Source organism: Lynx rufus, unplaced genomic scaffold, assembly GCF_022079265.1.
Source record: "Lynx rufus isolate CCGP_SWC_20201006 ecotype Redwood Valley unplaced genomic scaffold, mLynRuf1.p SCAF_8, whole genome shotgun sequence".
In the NCBI taxonomy this organism is placed as follows: domain Eukaryota; kingdom Metazoa; phylum Chordata; class Mammalia; order Carnivora; family Felidae; genus Lynx; species Lynx rufus.
The window spans coordinates 121,033,946-121,047,553 of record NW_025814896.1 but is presented as its reverse complement, the minus strand read 5'-3'; positions in this window follow the sequence as shown (position 1 = coordinate 121,047,553).

Here is a 13,608-nt window from a genome sequence, read left to right as displayed (position 1 = left end):
GGACACTGGTACTGGAGTGAAAAGCCCTGGGGGCTGAGAAATGCCACCAGCCAAGTGGCAATCTCCAGAGTCCCCTCCTGAGAAGGTGCTCATGGACTTCAAAAAACAGAAAAACTGAAATTTTGGTGTAAAGCTTCTTTACTCTCTAAAGAAAGAACAGCAAGGTGGATCAATACATTTGGGGATCAAACTGTTAAATTTATGACCAGAAAGAAGAGGAAAACAGATTTACAATGTGTTCCTGCTGGAGTGGCATGAAATTCTCGAGAGTCCATGGAACAAGGTCTGGCAGATCAGGGCACTTGAATCAAGATAACATAAGGATGATTGTATACTAGAAAATATGGAATCAAGATGTATCACAACCTCAAGGGTCACATTGAATTCTCAGTATTGGTGAATGGCTCAGGGCTGAATAAGCAAGAAAACAACCAGGATCTCTCCTAGAAAAAGACAATGGATGAGCGTTTAGGGCCTCGAGCAGCAAAGGAAGTGGTGTAGCCGGGCCTCTGTCCCTTAAGTCAGAATCTGGCCAGTAAGTCTCAGTGCTTGTCAGTCAGCTGCCCTCCAAACCCAGTCAAGGGGCTCTGAGAGCCAACTGAACTCTGATAGGAGACTTCATGGCCTGGTTTGTTTTCAGTGTGGCAGAGTGTGTCACAAGCAGTTTCACTGTGAATACTTGGTCACTGATCCCTTGGTATTTTTTCGACCCCAAGTTATTGACCACAGTTGGAAGTTGGGCTGATGGGAGATGGGCCCATATTTGTTCCAGCTATGGCAAAGAGGAACAGCTAGTGGGAGCCTGCAATCTTGAGGATTTTTACCCAGTGGACATATCCTTTCTTGAATATGATGAGGCAACTCCTCCTAGAGAAATTCTACATTCCTTAACCTTAAGGATTTCAGGCAGAAACTATGAATAACCAAGAATCTGGCAGCAGCTCTAGAAGCCTCCATTAAGATTTCACTCCCCCAACAGGGGGTTGGAGTATAAATACAAAGAACGGTGGATGGCCTAAAAATGCTATGTATCACTCTGTGGGAAGCACAAATGTTGGGCTGGAGGGAAAGAAAAAGAATGGACAGGGGGGAAGGAGAGACATGAAGATCAGAGGAATGATAGAGAAGGAAATTTTTATGAAATATTACTGTAAGTTATGAATAAATGTTTACAAGTAGACTTTAAAGGAGGCAAATAGAGATTGCAATTTCTTTTAAATAATTTTTGCTGCTAGACTCTGTTTGTTTGACTGTGACACCCTGCAGAGACTGGGGACTGTGGAGCTCAGGCTAGCTTTTGGGTTACCCCAGTCTCCACCTTTCTTAGAAGCAGGGAGGAATGTAAGTAAGAGACAGTATTTTATGCTTCACAAATATTTGTTGTTGAATAAATAAATGAATCAATTAATGTGAAATTGCAGGTAGCAAAAAGAAGGGATGAAATATAAGAGGGATAAGCTGAAGAAGAGGTAAGGTTGTTACATAACAGTAGTGCAATGAATGGGCAAGTGGGGTCATTGTTCTTGGAGGAGGAGAGGCTGGACGAGAATTGAAATAAATAATAGGAGTGGTTGTGTGGCTTAGAAAAGCTAAGTCCAGGCAGATGGAACTGGACATGGTTTTACACAGACACCAGGAAGGATGTTATTAAGACATTCACTAAAGGCATGGAAGTTCCATGTTGTTCTTGAATTCATTTACTCAGCAAACATGTGTCAAATGGTTACTTGTTTGGCAAGTATCATACTAAGTCCTGGAGGTTAATCATAAACAAGGCACAGCTCTGATTATATGAATCTTGCAGTCTAGTGTAAAGATCAGCAAACTACAGCCACATCCAGACTGTTTTTGTAAATAAAGTTTTATCGGCACGCAGCCACACCCATTTGTCTACGTGTTGTCTATGACTTTTTTTTTCATTTTTATTTATCTTATTTTTTTTTAATGTTCATTTATTTTTTGAGAGAGAGATACAGTGTGAGCAGGGGAGGGGAAGAGAGAGAGGGAGACACAGAATCTGAAACAGGCTCCAGGCTCTGAGCTGTCGGCACAGCTGATGCGGGGCTCGAACTCACAAACTGTGAGATCATGACCTGAGCTGAAGTCAGACACTTAACCGACTGAGCCACCCAGGCACCCCTATGACTGTTGTTTTTTTTTAAATAGCTTTATTGAGATATAATTTGCATACTGTAAGACTCACCTTTCAAAGTTTACAATTTAGTGGGTTTTGGTATATTCACAGAGTTGCAACTATCACCGTTATCTAATTTTAGAACATTTTCATTACCGCCCCTCCCCCCAAAAAACACATAGTCATTAACAGTCACTCCCCGTTCTCCCTCCCACCCAGCTCCTGGAAGCCACTAATCTACTTTCTGTCTTTATTGATTTACCTATTCTGAACATTTCATCTAAATGGAATCATACAGCCTCTCGTGTCTGTTTCTAGTGTGATGTTTCCAAGGTTCATCCTTGTGGCACGTGTCAGTGCTTTATATTGCTCTGTGGAGGCTTTTGCACTATATTGGCAGAGTTACATAGTTGTGACAGACTATATGGCCAGTACAGCCTAAAATATTTACTAATATTTATTAAGCATTATAAAAAAAGTTTTTGACACGTGGTCTAAGGGGGAAAAAAGAGATCTTAGAATCCTGGTGTTGGTGAAAAGTGTGTAAGTCAGCAATTTCAATTTCTCACCTAATTCTGGAAACTCCTCGTTAGCATTCCTGCTGGAAGTCTTAGTCTGTGGAGAGGACATCTGATAGATTGTTGACTTGCCTTGCCAACAATCTATCAGGAAATACTGAGAAAGAACTGACTCCTAAGTCACGAGAAAGTGGAAGGAATGGGTGGGAATTTGGGATGTGGTAAGACCAGTACCTTAGATTTAAGAAAGCCAGATCCTTACAAAGAAAAGAGAATTTGATCCAATAGTTAAAAATTCACAAAGGGCATGGGACAAATGAGTGAAAAGACATCTGGTGTTCATGGATTGGAAGATTGAATATCGTTACTATATCAATACTACCCAAAGCGATCTACGGACTCAATGCAATTCCTGTCAAAATCCCAGTGACCTTTTTATTGGAAGAAATAGAAAGACCCATCCTAAAATTCATATGGAATCTCAAGGAACTCTAAATAGCCAAAACAATCTTGAAAAAGAACAGTCTCCCTGGGAGGTGTTTGGAAATCTATGGGTGCCATTTTGTTTGCGGCAACAATTGGAGAACCCCAGGGGCTTGCCATGCAGGGGCCGGAGATACACCCTGTAATGCATGGACAGGCCCACACAATGAAGGACTGTCCCGCAGCCCACACAAATTTCCAATGCTGCCAGAAATTCATGCAGGAGAAAACCTTATACTTATCCAAACCTAGAGGCAGACTCCATTTTACATATGAAAACGCTCACACACAGACACACACACACTTTACATGGCTTTACTATATACTTTAACCAGTGCCGGTGCTGGTTAAATTGAGGGAATATTGCCTTTTGTTTTGTCAGGAACTTTACCAAGAGTTGCTCAAACGCTCAGAAAATCGTATCATTTATGGTAATGTTGCTCGTGGTATTTGAGTCAACACACCTGTATCAGCTTGCATTTGTGTCTGTCTAATCTATGGTGTTTTTATGGATATGTAGAAGCGTATTTGTTTAATCTTTACTTCTAAATGTTAACTAGAAAGATAAAAGATCAACAGTATTCAGATGAATGTCATCTTACTTTTCTTAAATCCAAACTTATTCATTGCAAGCAGATGCCTGTTTTATAGTATTTTCTGGCTTAGCTGTGCCTGAGTACTTATGTATTAAAACACAAAGTGTTTCATTATAAATTACTTTCCTTTATTTCTCTTTACATCACAGGAATATGTCAATTTTAGGAAATGATGTGATTTTGTAATCTATATTTCCTGTGAATTTCATTTCAGGACGTTACAAATATTTTTTAATAAAAAGCTAATGTTAGGTCTTGTAGGATTGGAACAGCTAGGCTGCAATATAAAATGGACTTTTAAATATAGCTGTAGGGATGCCTGGATGGCTCAGTCGGTTGAGCCTCCAACTTCAGCTCAGGTCATAATCTTAGGGCTGGTGATTCGAGCCCCATGTCGGGCTCTGTGCTGGCAGCCCAGAGCCTGGAGCCTGCTTCAGATTCTGTGTCCTCCTCTCTCTCTCTCTCTGCCCCTCTCCCATTTGCTCTGTCTCTCTCTCAAAACTAAATAAAAACATTTAAAAATTAAAAAAAATAAATATAGCTGTAAAACTAGTTTACACACACACACACACACACACACACACACACACACACACACACACCCATATGTCCATATATACTGCACAGACATAGCAAATCCCTTCTTATAACATAGCTTGTTATTATTACAAGCATCAGATATAACACATGTCAAATGATATACCCCAGGACATAACAACTTCCTGTGGAAAAACTGAACCTAATTTGTCTTTAAATATACTTCCTGGCCAGACTTGCATCCTTGGAATGAGACCAAAGTAAAACAGTTTTAGTGTATGTTATTACTTCTCTAGCTTAAAAGGAGCCGTGGTTCTTGTCCTTAAGATTTCACAGTTGGTAGAACACTGTATTTGCCTATGCAGTATACATTATATATTTGCAAGTTACAGTCATTTCAATTATAGTAATATCTTTTCTAACATTAGTCCCCTCTTTCTTCCTAAGTGACATCGAACTGGACTGCTGGACTGTTGTTTGAAGATACTTTGTCTCACCATTTTGTACGTTAATGATCGCAGAGGCCATGGGGTAGAGCATCATTATAGATTCAGAGTTCCAAGGCCTTTGTTCCTTTGCTTTTTCTCTCCTTCCTCCCCGCCCTGCCTCTGTGTTTTCTTCCCTGTCCCTTCTCTCCCTCCCACTCTTTCTTCCATTTGCTGTGCCTCCACACAGTTTGAGTCACTGCCTCCCCTCCTGAAGGCATGATCATTAGTCAGGGATGCAGGCGCAGCTCTCCCCTGGTTTTCCCTTGCCAGGAGAGTCATGTGCAGCCACTCTGTCTCTCTGCAGGCATCTGGGGAGACTGCAGCTTGCACAGCCCTGGTTCCTCAGGAGTTGTGGCAGTGACGGCCACGGTGGCAGCAGTGACCACGGGAGAATCAGTGCTGCAAGCTGATGGAGACTGCGCAGGGGAGGCCAGAGGGGCCGTGTGGCCAGAGACCCGGCAAGTGCACAGGTGGAATGGCAGGTCGGGGCTCTCACCTGGCTGCCTGGAGAAACCTCCTCTGAATGTGATGCACGGTGCAGATATTAAGTGAATCATTGGCCTGTGGTGTCATTGTGCCCTGTGACAGGCACCCGGAGGAATAAGAGGCTACCCCCTGGTGTGCCAGCCCTTGACCTTCCCTCTGCTTCCTCTGTCTATCACTTCTGGTCCTTCTCTCACTCCCTCTGGGGAGACAGTGCTCATGGTGCTTCTGCATAGATACTATGAGGTCATGCTTGGGAATCCTCAGGTACTTGAATTATATAAATCAGGGGACCCTAAGGAAGTAAGTGTGCTCTCAGAATCCAGTCTTCTTTTCCTTCCTTTCCCTGAGCTCACCAAGTTGTTTTAGGGTTTGCTTTTTAAATTGGGTGCTGTTCTTTTGAAGCTTATGGTCATCACCCTTTAATGTCTTCTTCAGCTTAGAGTCCAGGGCAGAACGGGGTCCCCTACTTTGTTGAGTAAAGGGGGACACAAATGCTGAAAATGCCTGGGGGTGTGGCTTCCAGCACCTCCAGGTCAGAGATGCACCTCCTGGGGGCCCAAGGGTCGTCCCACCCCATTGCTGAGGGATCACAGCAGCAGGTGTGAAGAGATAAGCCCTGCTCCTCTCCATCCACCTTTCTTGTTCCGAGCCAGGTTTCTGCCTCTTGCCCCAGCATGGAATTTAGTAGCAATGGTCAGAAAAACTAAAGTCCATGATTGGAATAGATTCTTAGGGGATGAAGGTGGGGATGGCCATCTCCCTTTCTGCCATACCAAACTCAGGGACATAGCATCATGGACTCTTTTGCCATTTTTCACCCCTGCAAAATATGGGGTAGCCCAGCAGCTCTATTCTTAAGTGAAATTGCAGAGAAATTGTTGTTTATTGTTGGGTGTCCTCATTTTTTTTTCCTGTGCCTTTGTCTTTACATTGTCCTTTCCTCCCAATTTGCTTCTGTCCAGGGAATTATGTTCCCCATACTGCTCTATCCAGAAATGCCACAGCCAGACCTCCTGGGGCAGCCATGCACACTGACTTCTCCTTTTCTCCTCTTCCACACTCCATCACAACTCTGGTCCCTTGGGGTGGTTTATCTTAGCCAGTAGTTAGGAGAAAAACATCTAATTAAGCTAATTCAAATTAAAGTCATGTAAATGCTCTTCTTAAAGAACTTGGCTATTTCTCTTACTCAGTAAAATAGCTGCACAGGATACCATTCGGGCTGATGTGAGGGGATCTTCTGCAAACCAAGACTCTCCTCTTTCCCCCTTTGTAGTCAACAAGCTCTGCAGGCCACTTTCTAGAAGCCCTGCCTCTCTTACCTCCTCTCCTGCCTCACTGAGGAATTTTCCAGAAATGTAAGGTGGAAGCTAGAAAATATCCCCAGTGATAGTTTCCTCAAATGCATTTGACATTTTTAACTCAACAGGTCCTTGAGTGGATGTCAACAGCTCTGTGTCCAGGGGTAACCCTGATCCCTGCCCCTTTACCCTGGACTCCTTAAATCCCTCAGAAATCAAGAGCTTCCAGAAGCAGAATAGATTGCTGTTGACCTCAAAAGCAAATTGATGCAATGCACCAATTATGACGAGGAAGAATTCAATAATCTGGAGCAGAAATAATGAAGATACAGGCCAACCTTTACTATTTGTGACATGTTTTCTTGGTCTGTTTTGCTTTTCTTGGAAGTGACTTAGAGGACAGGAACATGAGAATGAGGCTCCCCCAATACATCTCAAATTCTTCTGAGGCAGGTGAGAAGCAGCCTAGATAAAAGCTTTCTTTCTTGTTGTCATCGGCTACAGAAATGGTGCTGATCCAGAGATTTGTGGTAGTTAACTTCATGTGTCAGTGTGACTGAGCTAAAGGATGCCCAGAGAGCTGGTAAACTATTTTTTCGGGGTACATCTGCGAGGGTGTTTCTGAAAGAGATTAGCATTTGAATTGGTGGACTGAGTAAAGATCTGCCCTCCCCAATGTAGATAGGCATCATCCAATCCATCGAGGGCCCTAATAGGACATAAAAGCAGAGCAAGGGTGATTTACTGTCTTTGCTTGAGCTGAGACATCTATTTTTTCCTGCTTTTCCACATCCACACTCCTGGTTCTTAATGCCATTGACCCCTGATTCTCTAATTGGCCTTTGGACTCAGATTTACACCATTAGCTCCTATAGTTCACAGATCTTTCTTTCAACTAGGACTGACTTACACCACTGGCTGTCCAGGTTCTGTAGCATACAGTAGATCATGGGACTTCTCATGAGCCAATTCCTATAATAAATCTCCTTTCATAAATAACTATATAACTATCTATCCTTTTGAGTTTTGTTTGTTTGTTTGTTTCTCTGGAGAAGCCTCATTAATACAGTATCTCTACATAATCTCCCCCAAATCAAGAAAGGATTGAATGGATGCTAGATTCTCATTCTTTTTCAGTTTACCTGCTTGACCAAATGTGGGATGTCGTGGAATCAGCTCTTGTATATTTGTCATGATTTTGTCAACTTAAAAGGCAAAAAGAAGAGATTTGTTGATTCATGTACCAGGAAGTCCTAAATATAATTCTTCAGATCAGACTGGGTTTCGAGGTTTAAATAATGTCATTAGTTTTGTCTTCCCATCGTTGACTTGTTTGCCTTGGAGTTAGCTTCCTAGCCAGGTAGGTTCTCCCCATTGGTAGCAAAGATGGCCTCTGGAAGCAATAGCTATTACATTATTTTTCCTTCGTGTCTTCCTTGCTAGCTCCTTCAAAAGTCCCAAGGATGACTCTGATAGACTTGGCTTGGACCAAGAGAACCAATCATTGCAATCAGGAGAAGGAAGTCCTTTAATGGTTAGCTCACATTATAAGCTCACCATGTGTGGGAAGACCAGGCAAGAGACTGGCCATCCTGTTGGGTAGAGGAAGAAAAATTCTCAAAAGGAACGTAAACTGGACAGGTAAAAGTAATGTATCAATACACTTTTATAAGTGTCAACCTACTTGCCAAAATCCTAATTCAAATTAGCAGGGAATAGGGTGGGAGATGTGAATGATACAAAGATTTAGAAGATATGCTTTTTGTCCTTAAATAGCATATAATCTAGTTTGTTGTGAAGCTGATCACATTCCGTATTTAATAATTTGAGGAAACACGAATTACTTCATTAGAAAACATTTTCTGAGTGCTTACTTAATACCAGACATCATGCTAGATTTCTGTCATACAAAGGCTCTTCTCACAAGGACCTTACAATCAGGTAGGCAAGACAAGCAAACCAGTAAAATTTTCCATGCGGGGCCACAAGAGCAATGATAGGGACACAGGTGCCATCAGAGCCCTTAAAAGGCACCTATTTAACTCTAGGGTCAGAGGAGCTGATGCATGAACCAAAGCTTGAAAAACAGGTGGGGGTCAGATGATGTTGGGGGTGTGGAAGAGTCCTGCAGGCAGAGGGGCTCGTGGTGCAGGGGTTCAGGGGCATGAAACAGGATACTATGTTGGAAGAAGTATAGATAATTCGAATGGAGCACAGGAGGGGTGCAGGGAGAGAAAAGCTGAAGAAAGCCAGATCACAGAGCCCCACGCCAAGCTCACAGAATGGAGTTTACCCCTGAAGGATTCTAAACAGGGCAGGGATGTGTCCAGATTTGCAATTGAGCGTATGCTGCTCCTGGCAGCAGATGGAGTGAAGTGAGCCAGACTGGAGGCAGGAGGAGCAGTCAGAACACTGCCATGGGAGACACACAAGATATGAGGAAGACTTCTTTACTGAGAATGCCAGCTAATAAAATAGGAGAAGTGGCAAAATCACTATTTTGCGATCCCAGTTCAGGCAAGGACTATGATTATCCACAGATGCTAGGATAGCATGTTTCCAATAGAAAGATAGATCTTTCCAATGGAAAGATCTAGTGGCCATCACATGAACCTCGAGGTCAAACTTAGCACAAGGAAACAATTCAGTGTTCTTGCCTTCTGTTGTGATGCAGGAAGACACATAACACCTCTTATCCAGAATTCTTTCCAAAGATATTTAATCTGAATTTAATCATGAAAAACAGACAAATCCAGAATGTGGAAGATTGTCTAAGAAAAATGGCTGGAACTCTTAAAAAATGTGGCATATAGAAAACAGAAATACAAAACGTAAGGGGAATATTCTAAGTTGAAGGAGGTTATGGAGACCCAACAACCACGTACATATGGAATCCTTAATGAGATCTTTGATAAAAACCTTGAAACACCCATAAAAACATTTTGGGGGCAATTGGGGAAATTTTAATATGAGCCAAATATTAGATATTAGTTTTCTTAGTGTGATAATGACGTCATTCCGACATAGAATATCTTTATTCTTAGTTGATCTGGAGAGTTGAAGAGTGAAGTGTCTTGATATTTTCAATCTACTTTCAAGTGGCTCCATAAAATGTGTGATGTATATATATGTACATATGTGTTATATATGAATGTTTGGGCATATATGATATATGTGTGATATGTATGGGTGCTCTTTCATATCTATGTCAGATGTGTGTGTGTGTGAGAGAGAGAGAGTGCAATATGGCAAAATGTTAATAATTTATGTTTAGGTGGAGAATATATGAGTTCTTACACTATTCTTTCAAGGCTTTTGTAGGTTTAAACACTATGAGAAAGAATAAAAAGGAGAAGAAGAAGACCTAACGAGGGCTTGATCCAAGACAATGACGGCAGGTTTGGGGAGGAAGGTTGGAGTCCAGAGAAACACAGAACTCCCAGGAATCAGTTCCAATCTGGAATAATGGTAGGGGATTCACTTGGAGTGAAGTTATGGGAGTAGGCCCGGTCAGGAGTCCCAGCCCTGGCTAAAGGTTTAATGAGGTACTGTCTTTTTTTTTTTTTTTGTAAGTTTTAAAACAGATTTTACTTTTTTTAAGAGCCATTTTAGGTTTACAGCAAAGTTAAGTGGAAAGTACAGACAGTTCCCATAGATCTCCTCTCCCCGCCCTCCACAAAGCCTCCCCCACCATCACATTCCCCATAGGAGTGGGACATGTATTGCAATCCATGAACGTACATTGACACATCGTTCTCACCCAGAGTCTACAGTAGGGTTAATGAGGTACTGTCATAATGCAAATAGTGGCAGCACCACAATAACAGCAGCACTTAACTTACCCCACGGGGAGGTGGAGGGCAGTGACTAGGCATCGGGATCCTGGGTTCTAATCCCAGCTCTACCACTAAGCAGCTATGTGTGGATGAGTGTAGCTCTTCTGGGGCTCTTCCTGACAAGGAGAAGATTGGACCAGACATCCTCCGAGGTCCCCTTTAACCTTCTGCAAGTGCATAGTTGTACTTATCCTTCCTTATTGATGTTACTCAGAGCCATCTGAGCTAAGCCTTAGTGAAATTTTGTCATGCCTGCCATTTCATTCTTTCAGGCTTGATTTATTTCTCCAACCCTTTTGGCCACCCTCCTTTGAGAGCCTGCCCTTGACTAGATGAGGTTCTCGCTGAACACTGGTCCTGAAGTAAAGCTTTCATAGCTGCCAGCTCCTGACCCCATCTGCCCCCTGACTTCACAGCAGGACTCCTTCCCAGACTCCTGGATATGGCTTTCTATTGACAGCTCTTCTGATTTTGTCTTTGTTACAAAGCTAATACACACTTACGGTAGAAAATGCAGAAAATGTGGGAAACTATGTAGAACAATATTTAAATTGCCCACAATTACATCATTTCACTGATAGTACTATTAATTTTTTTCTGAGTGTTGCATGCTGATCTCTTATATACATATTTTTGTATTCTTATTTTTAACTGAATTGTATACATAATTTTTTTATTTTTAAAGTTTTTATTTATTTTCATTTTGATTATTTTATTTTGATTATTTAAAAGTTTTATTTATTTTGAGAGAGAGAGAGAGAATGAGCAGGGGAGGGGCAGAGAGAAACAGAGAGAGAGAATCCCAAGCAGGCTCCACACTGTTTAGCACAGAGCTCAGTGCGGAGCTCGAACTCACAACCTGAGCCTTTGTGGAGGGCGGGGGGAGGGAATCTATGGGAACTCTCTGCACCTCCCACTTAACTTTGCTGTAAATCTAAAATGGCTCATGACCTGAGCCAAAACCAAGAGTTGGATGCTCAACTGACTGAACCACCCAGGCATCACTGATTTTTTCAGACTTAACATATCTTGGGCACTTTCCTGTGAGCAAATGGGACAGATTTCTTTTTCAGAATTTTACAAGCATGGGAGGTCATTTTGGATCCTTATTATAATGAAACATATTGTATACTCAAGAATGAAATAAATGAAACATTTAAATGTTTCTTTATCCTTATTTGTATCTCTGTGTATAATAAAAAGATTCAATTGTTTTCATATAAGATATTTTCCAAATGATTTGACAACTCTTGGATGCTTTCTTCTTGTTCTGATATAAGGCTGGCCTGTGACATCATCAATGCAATACCAGGGAATACCAGGATAGAGAAAGGACAAGGAGAAAAAAAAGAATTTCTCAGTTTATGATACTCTATCATTAATGGTAGACCCATATAACCACTTCTGGATAACAGTGGTGGGATTTGTAGGGGGGGTGTGTATAGTGAGTGAGTAGTCGGGGACAACCAGTTGAAGGGAATAAGGAAATGAATTAAATAGGATAGGGATAGGTGTGGGGACACATACAATAAGTACTTGGGAGATTTCTTCTCTTCTTTTCTTACTAATGCTAAATAATAAAGTTTAATTTTAATGTATTGTGTGTGTGTGTGATTGTGTGTGTGTGTGTGTGTGTGAGAGAGAGAGAGAGAGAGAGAGAGAGGAGTGGGAGAGACATGTGAGGGGGGATGCATTCTAGAACTTTTTTAAAAAAAAAAACAGCACTGGGGCACCTGGGTGGCTCAGTTGGTTGAACATCCTACTCTTGATTTCAGCTCAGGTCATGATCCTAATGTCGTGGGATTGAGCCCCATGTCGGGTTCTGCACTGAGTGTAGAGCCTGCTTGGGATTCTCTCCCTCTCTCCCTTTCCCCCTCTCCCCCACTTGTACTCTCTTTTTTTAAAGTAAAACCTTTAAGAAAATCACTAATCATGAGCACTTTCTAATGTCATTAACTTAATTTTAAAACATTCTAACAGTTGACAGATGGATATTGCTTACTATTTCCAAGGAAGATCCTGAACCATTCAACACCCAAGCACTTAATATTTTGAGTCAAGAAGTTCAAACCACTTAATTTGTCTTCATGGCTTCCCTGGGAAACAAGGAAAAATAAGAAATTATTCTATACCCCCTCTTTTATATGCTATTTGTCTATAAATGCAGAAATTGTCATTATGCACTTCACAAAAAAGGAAATTCCATAAACAAGTGCATCTCTCTGAAATAACTTCTGACTCTCATAGAATATGTACATTGACCTGGCATTGTTTCCTACACACTCCCTGTAATCCTGCAACTTTCCAAATATATACATTTCTATGACCATCATGCTTATTATTTTAATGGCTATATAATATTCCACTTTATTGATTATGCCACAGTTTACTCAATTATCTTTATTGTGACATCTTTAGGGTCATTTCTAAATTATTTTAAGTATCATCAGTAGTGCTATGAATGCATCATTGTGCAAATGGTTTTTTTCCTTTTAGATTCTTGTCTCATTGATGTTGACTTTTATCATTTCATTTTTTCTAGGCTTGCAAGTATAATAGAACCTCTAAGATGTTTGATTTGTATTTATCTAATTCCTATTGGTGGTATAGGCCATAGTTTCTATTTTCCTGTTTATGAAATTGTCTATTCTCATCCTTCTATACTCTGACCAGTTGCCACAGAGAAGCTAAAGATTAGCCATAAAAATTGTTATTAGATCTAGATTTTTTAGGAATCTAAGCTCCCACAAGTTATATTTGTCATAAATCGTTTTTACATTCCGTGGTCTTTCTTTTTTAAACTTTGTTCAGTTACATTATTTAATTTGATGCATGAATAGATGTTAAGAAGAAACTGTAACAGGAGTTGCTTACAGATTCATTTCCAATGACTTCCCTTGCCCCTGGAGACCTACTTATCACCCCTGCGATTCCTAACACCTGAATCCTCTGGTCTCAGAGCAAGAAGAGAAACTAGCATTGGCTCAAGGTTGAAGTGGGGTCTGGGACATCCTAGGAACATGGCCTCCTCCATGTGGAACGTGACTCAGAGCTGGGCTGTCCGTCCCCAGGGACATTACTATCAGCACTCTACTTTTTCCACTTCACTATTTGTTCCAGATGATCGTGATATCTCAGAATCAAACCTCTGACTGTCCCTTAAACCATGTAGTCAGGGACCAGAACTTATTATTCCCAGAGTTGCCTGTGGGTCCCAGGGGGAAATGAA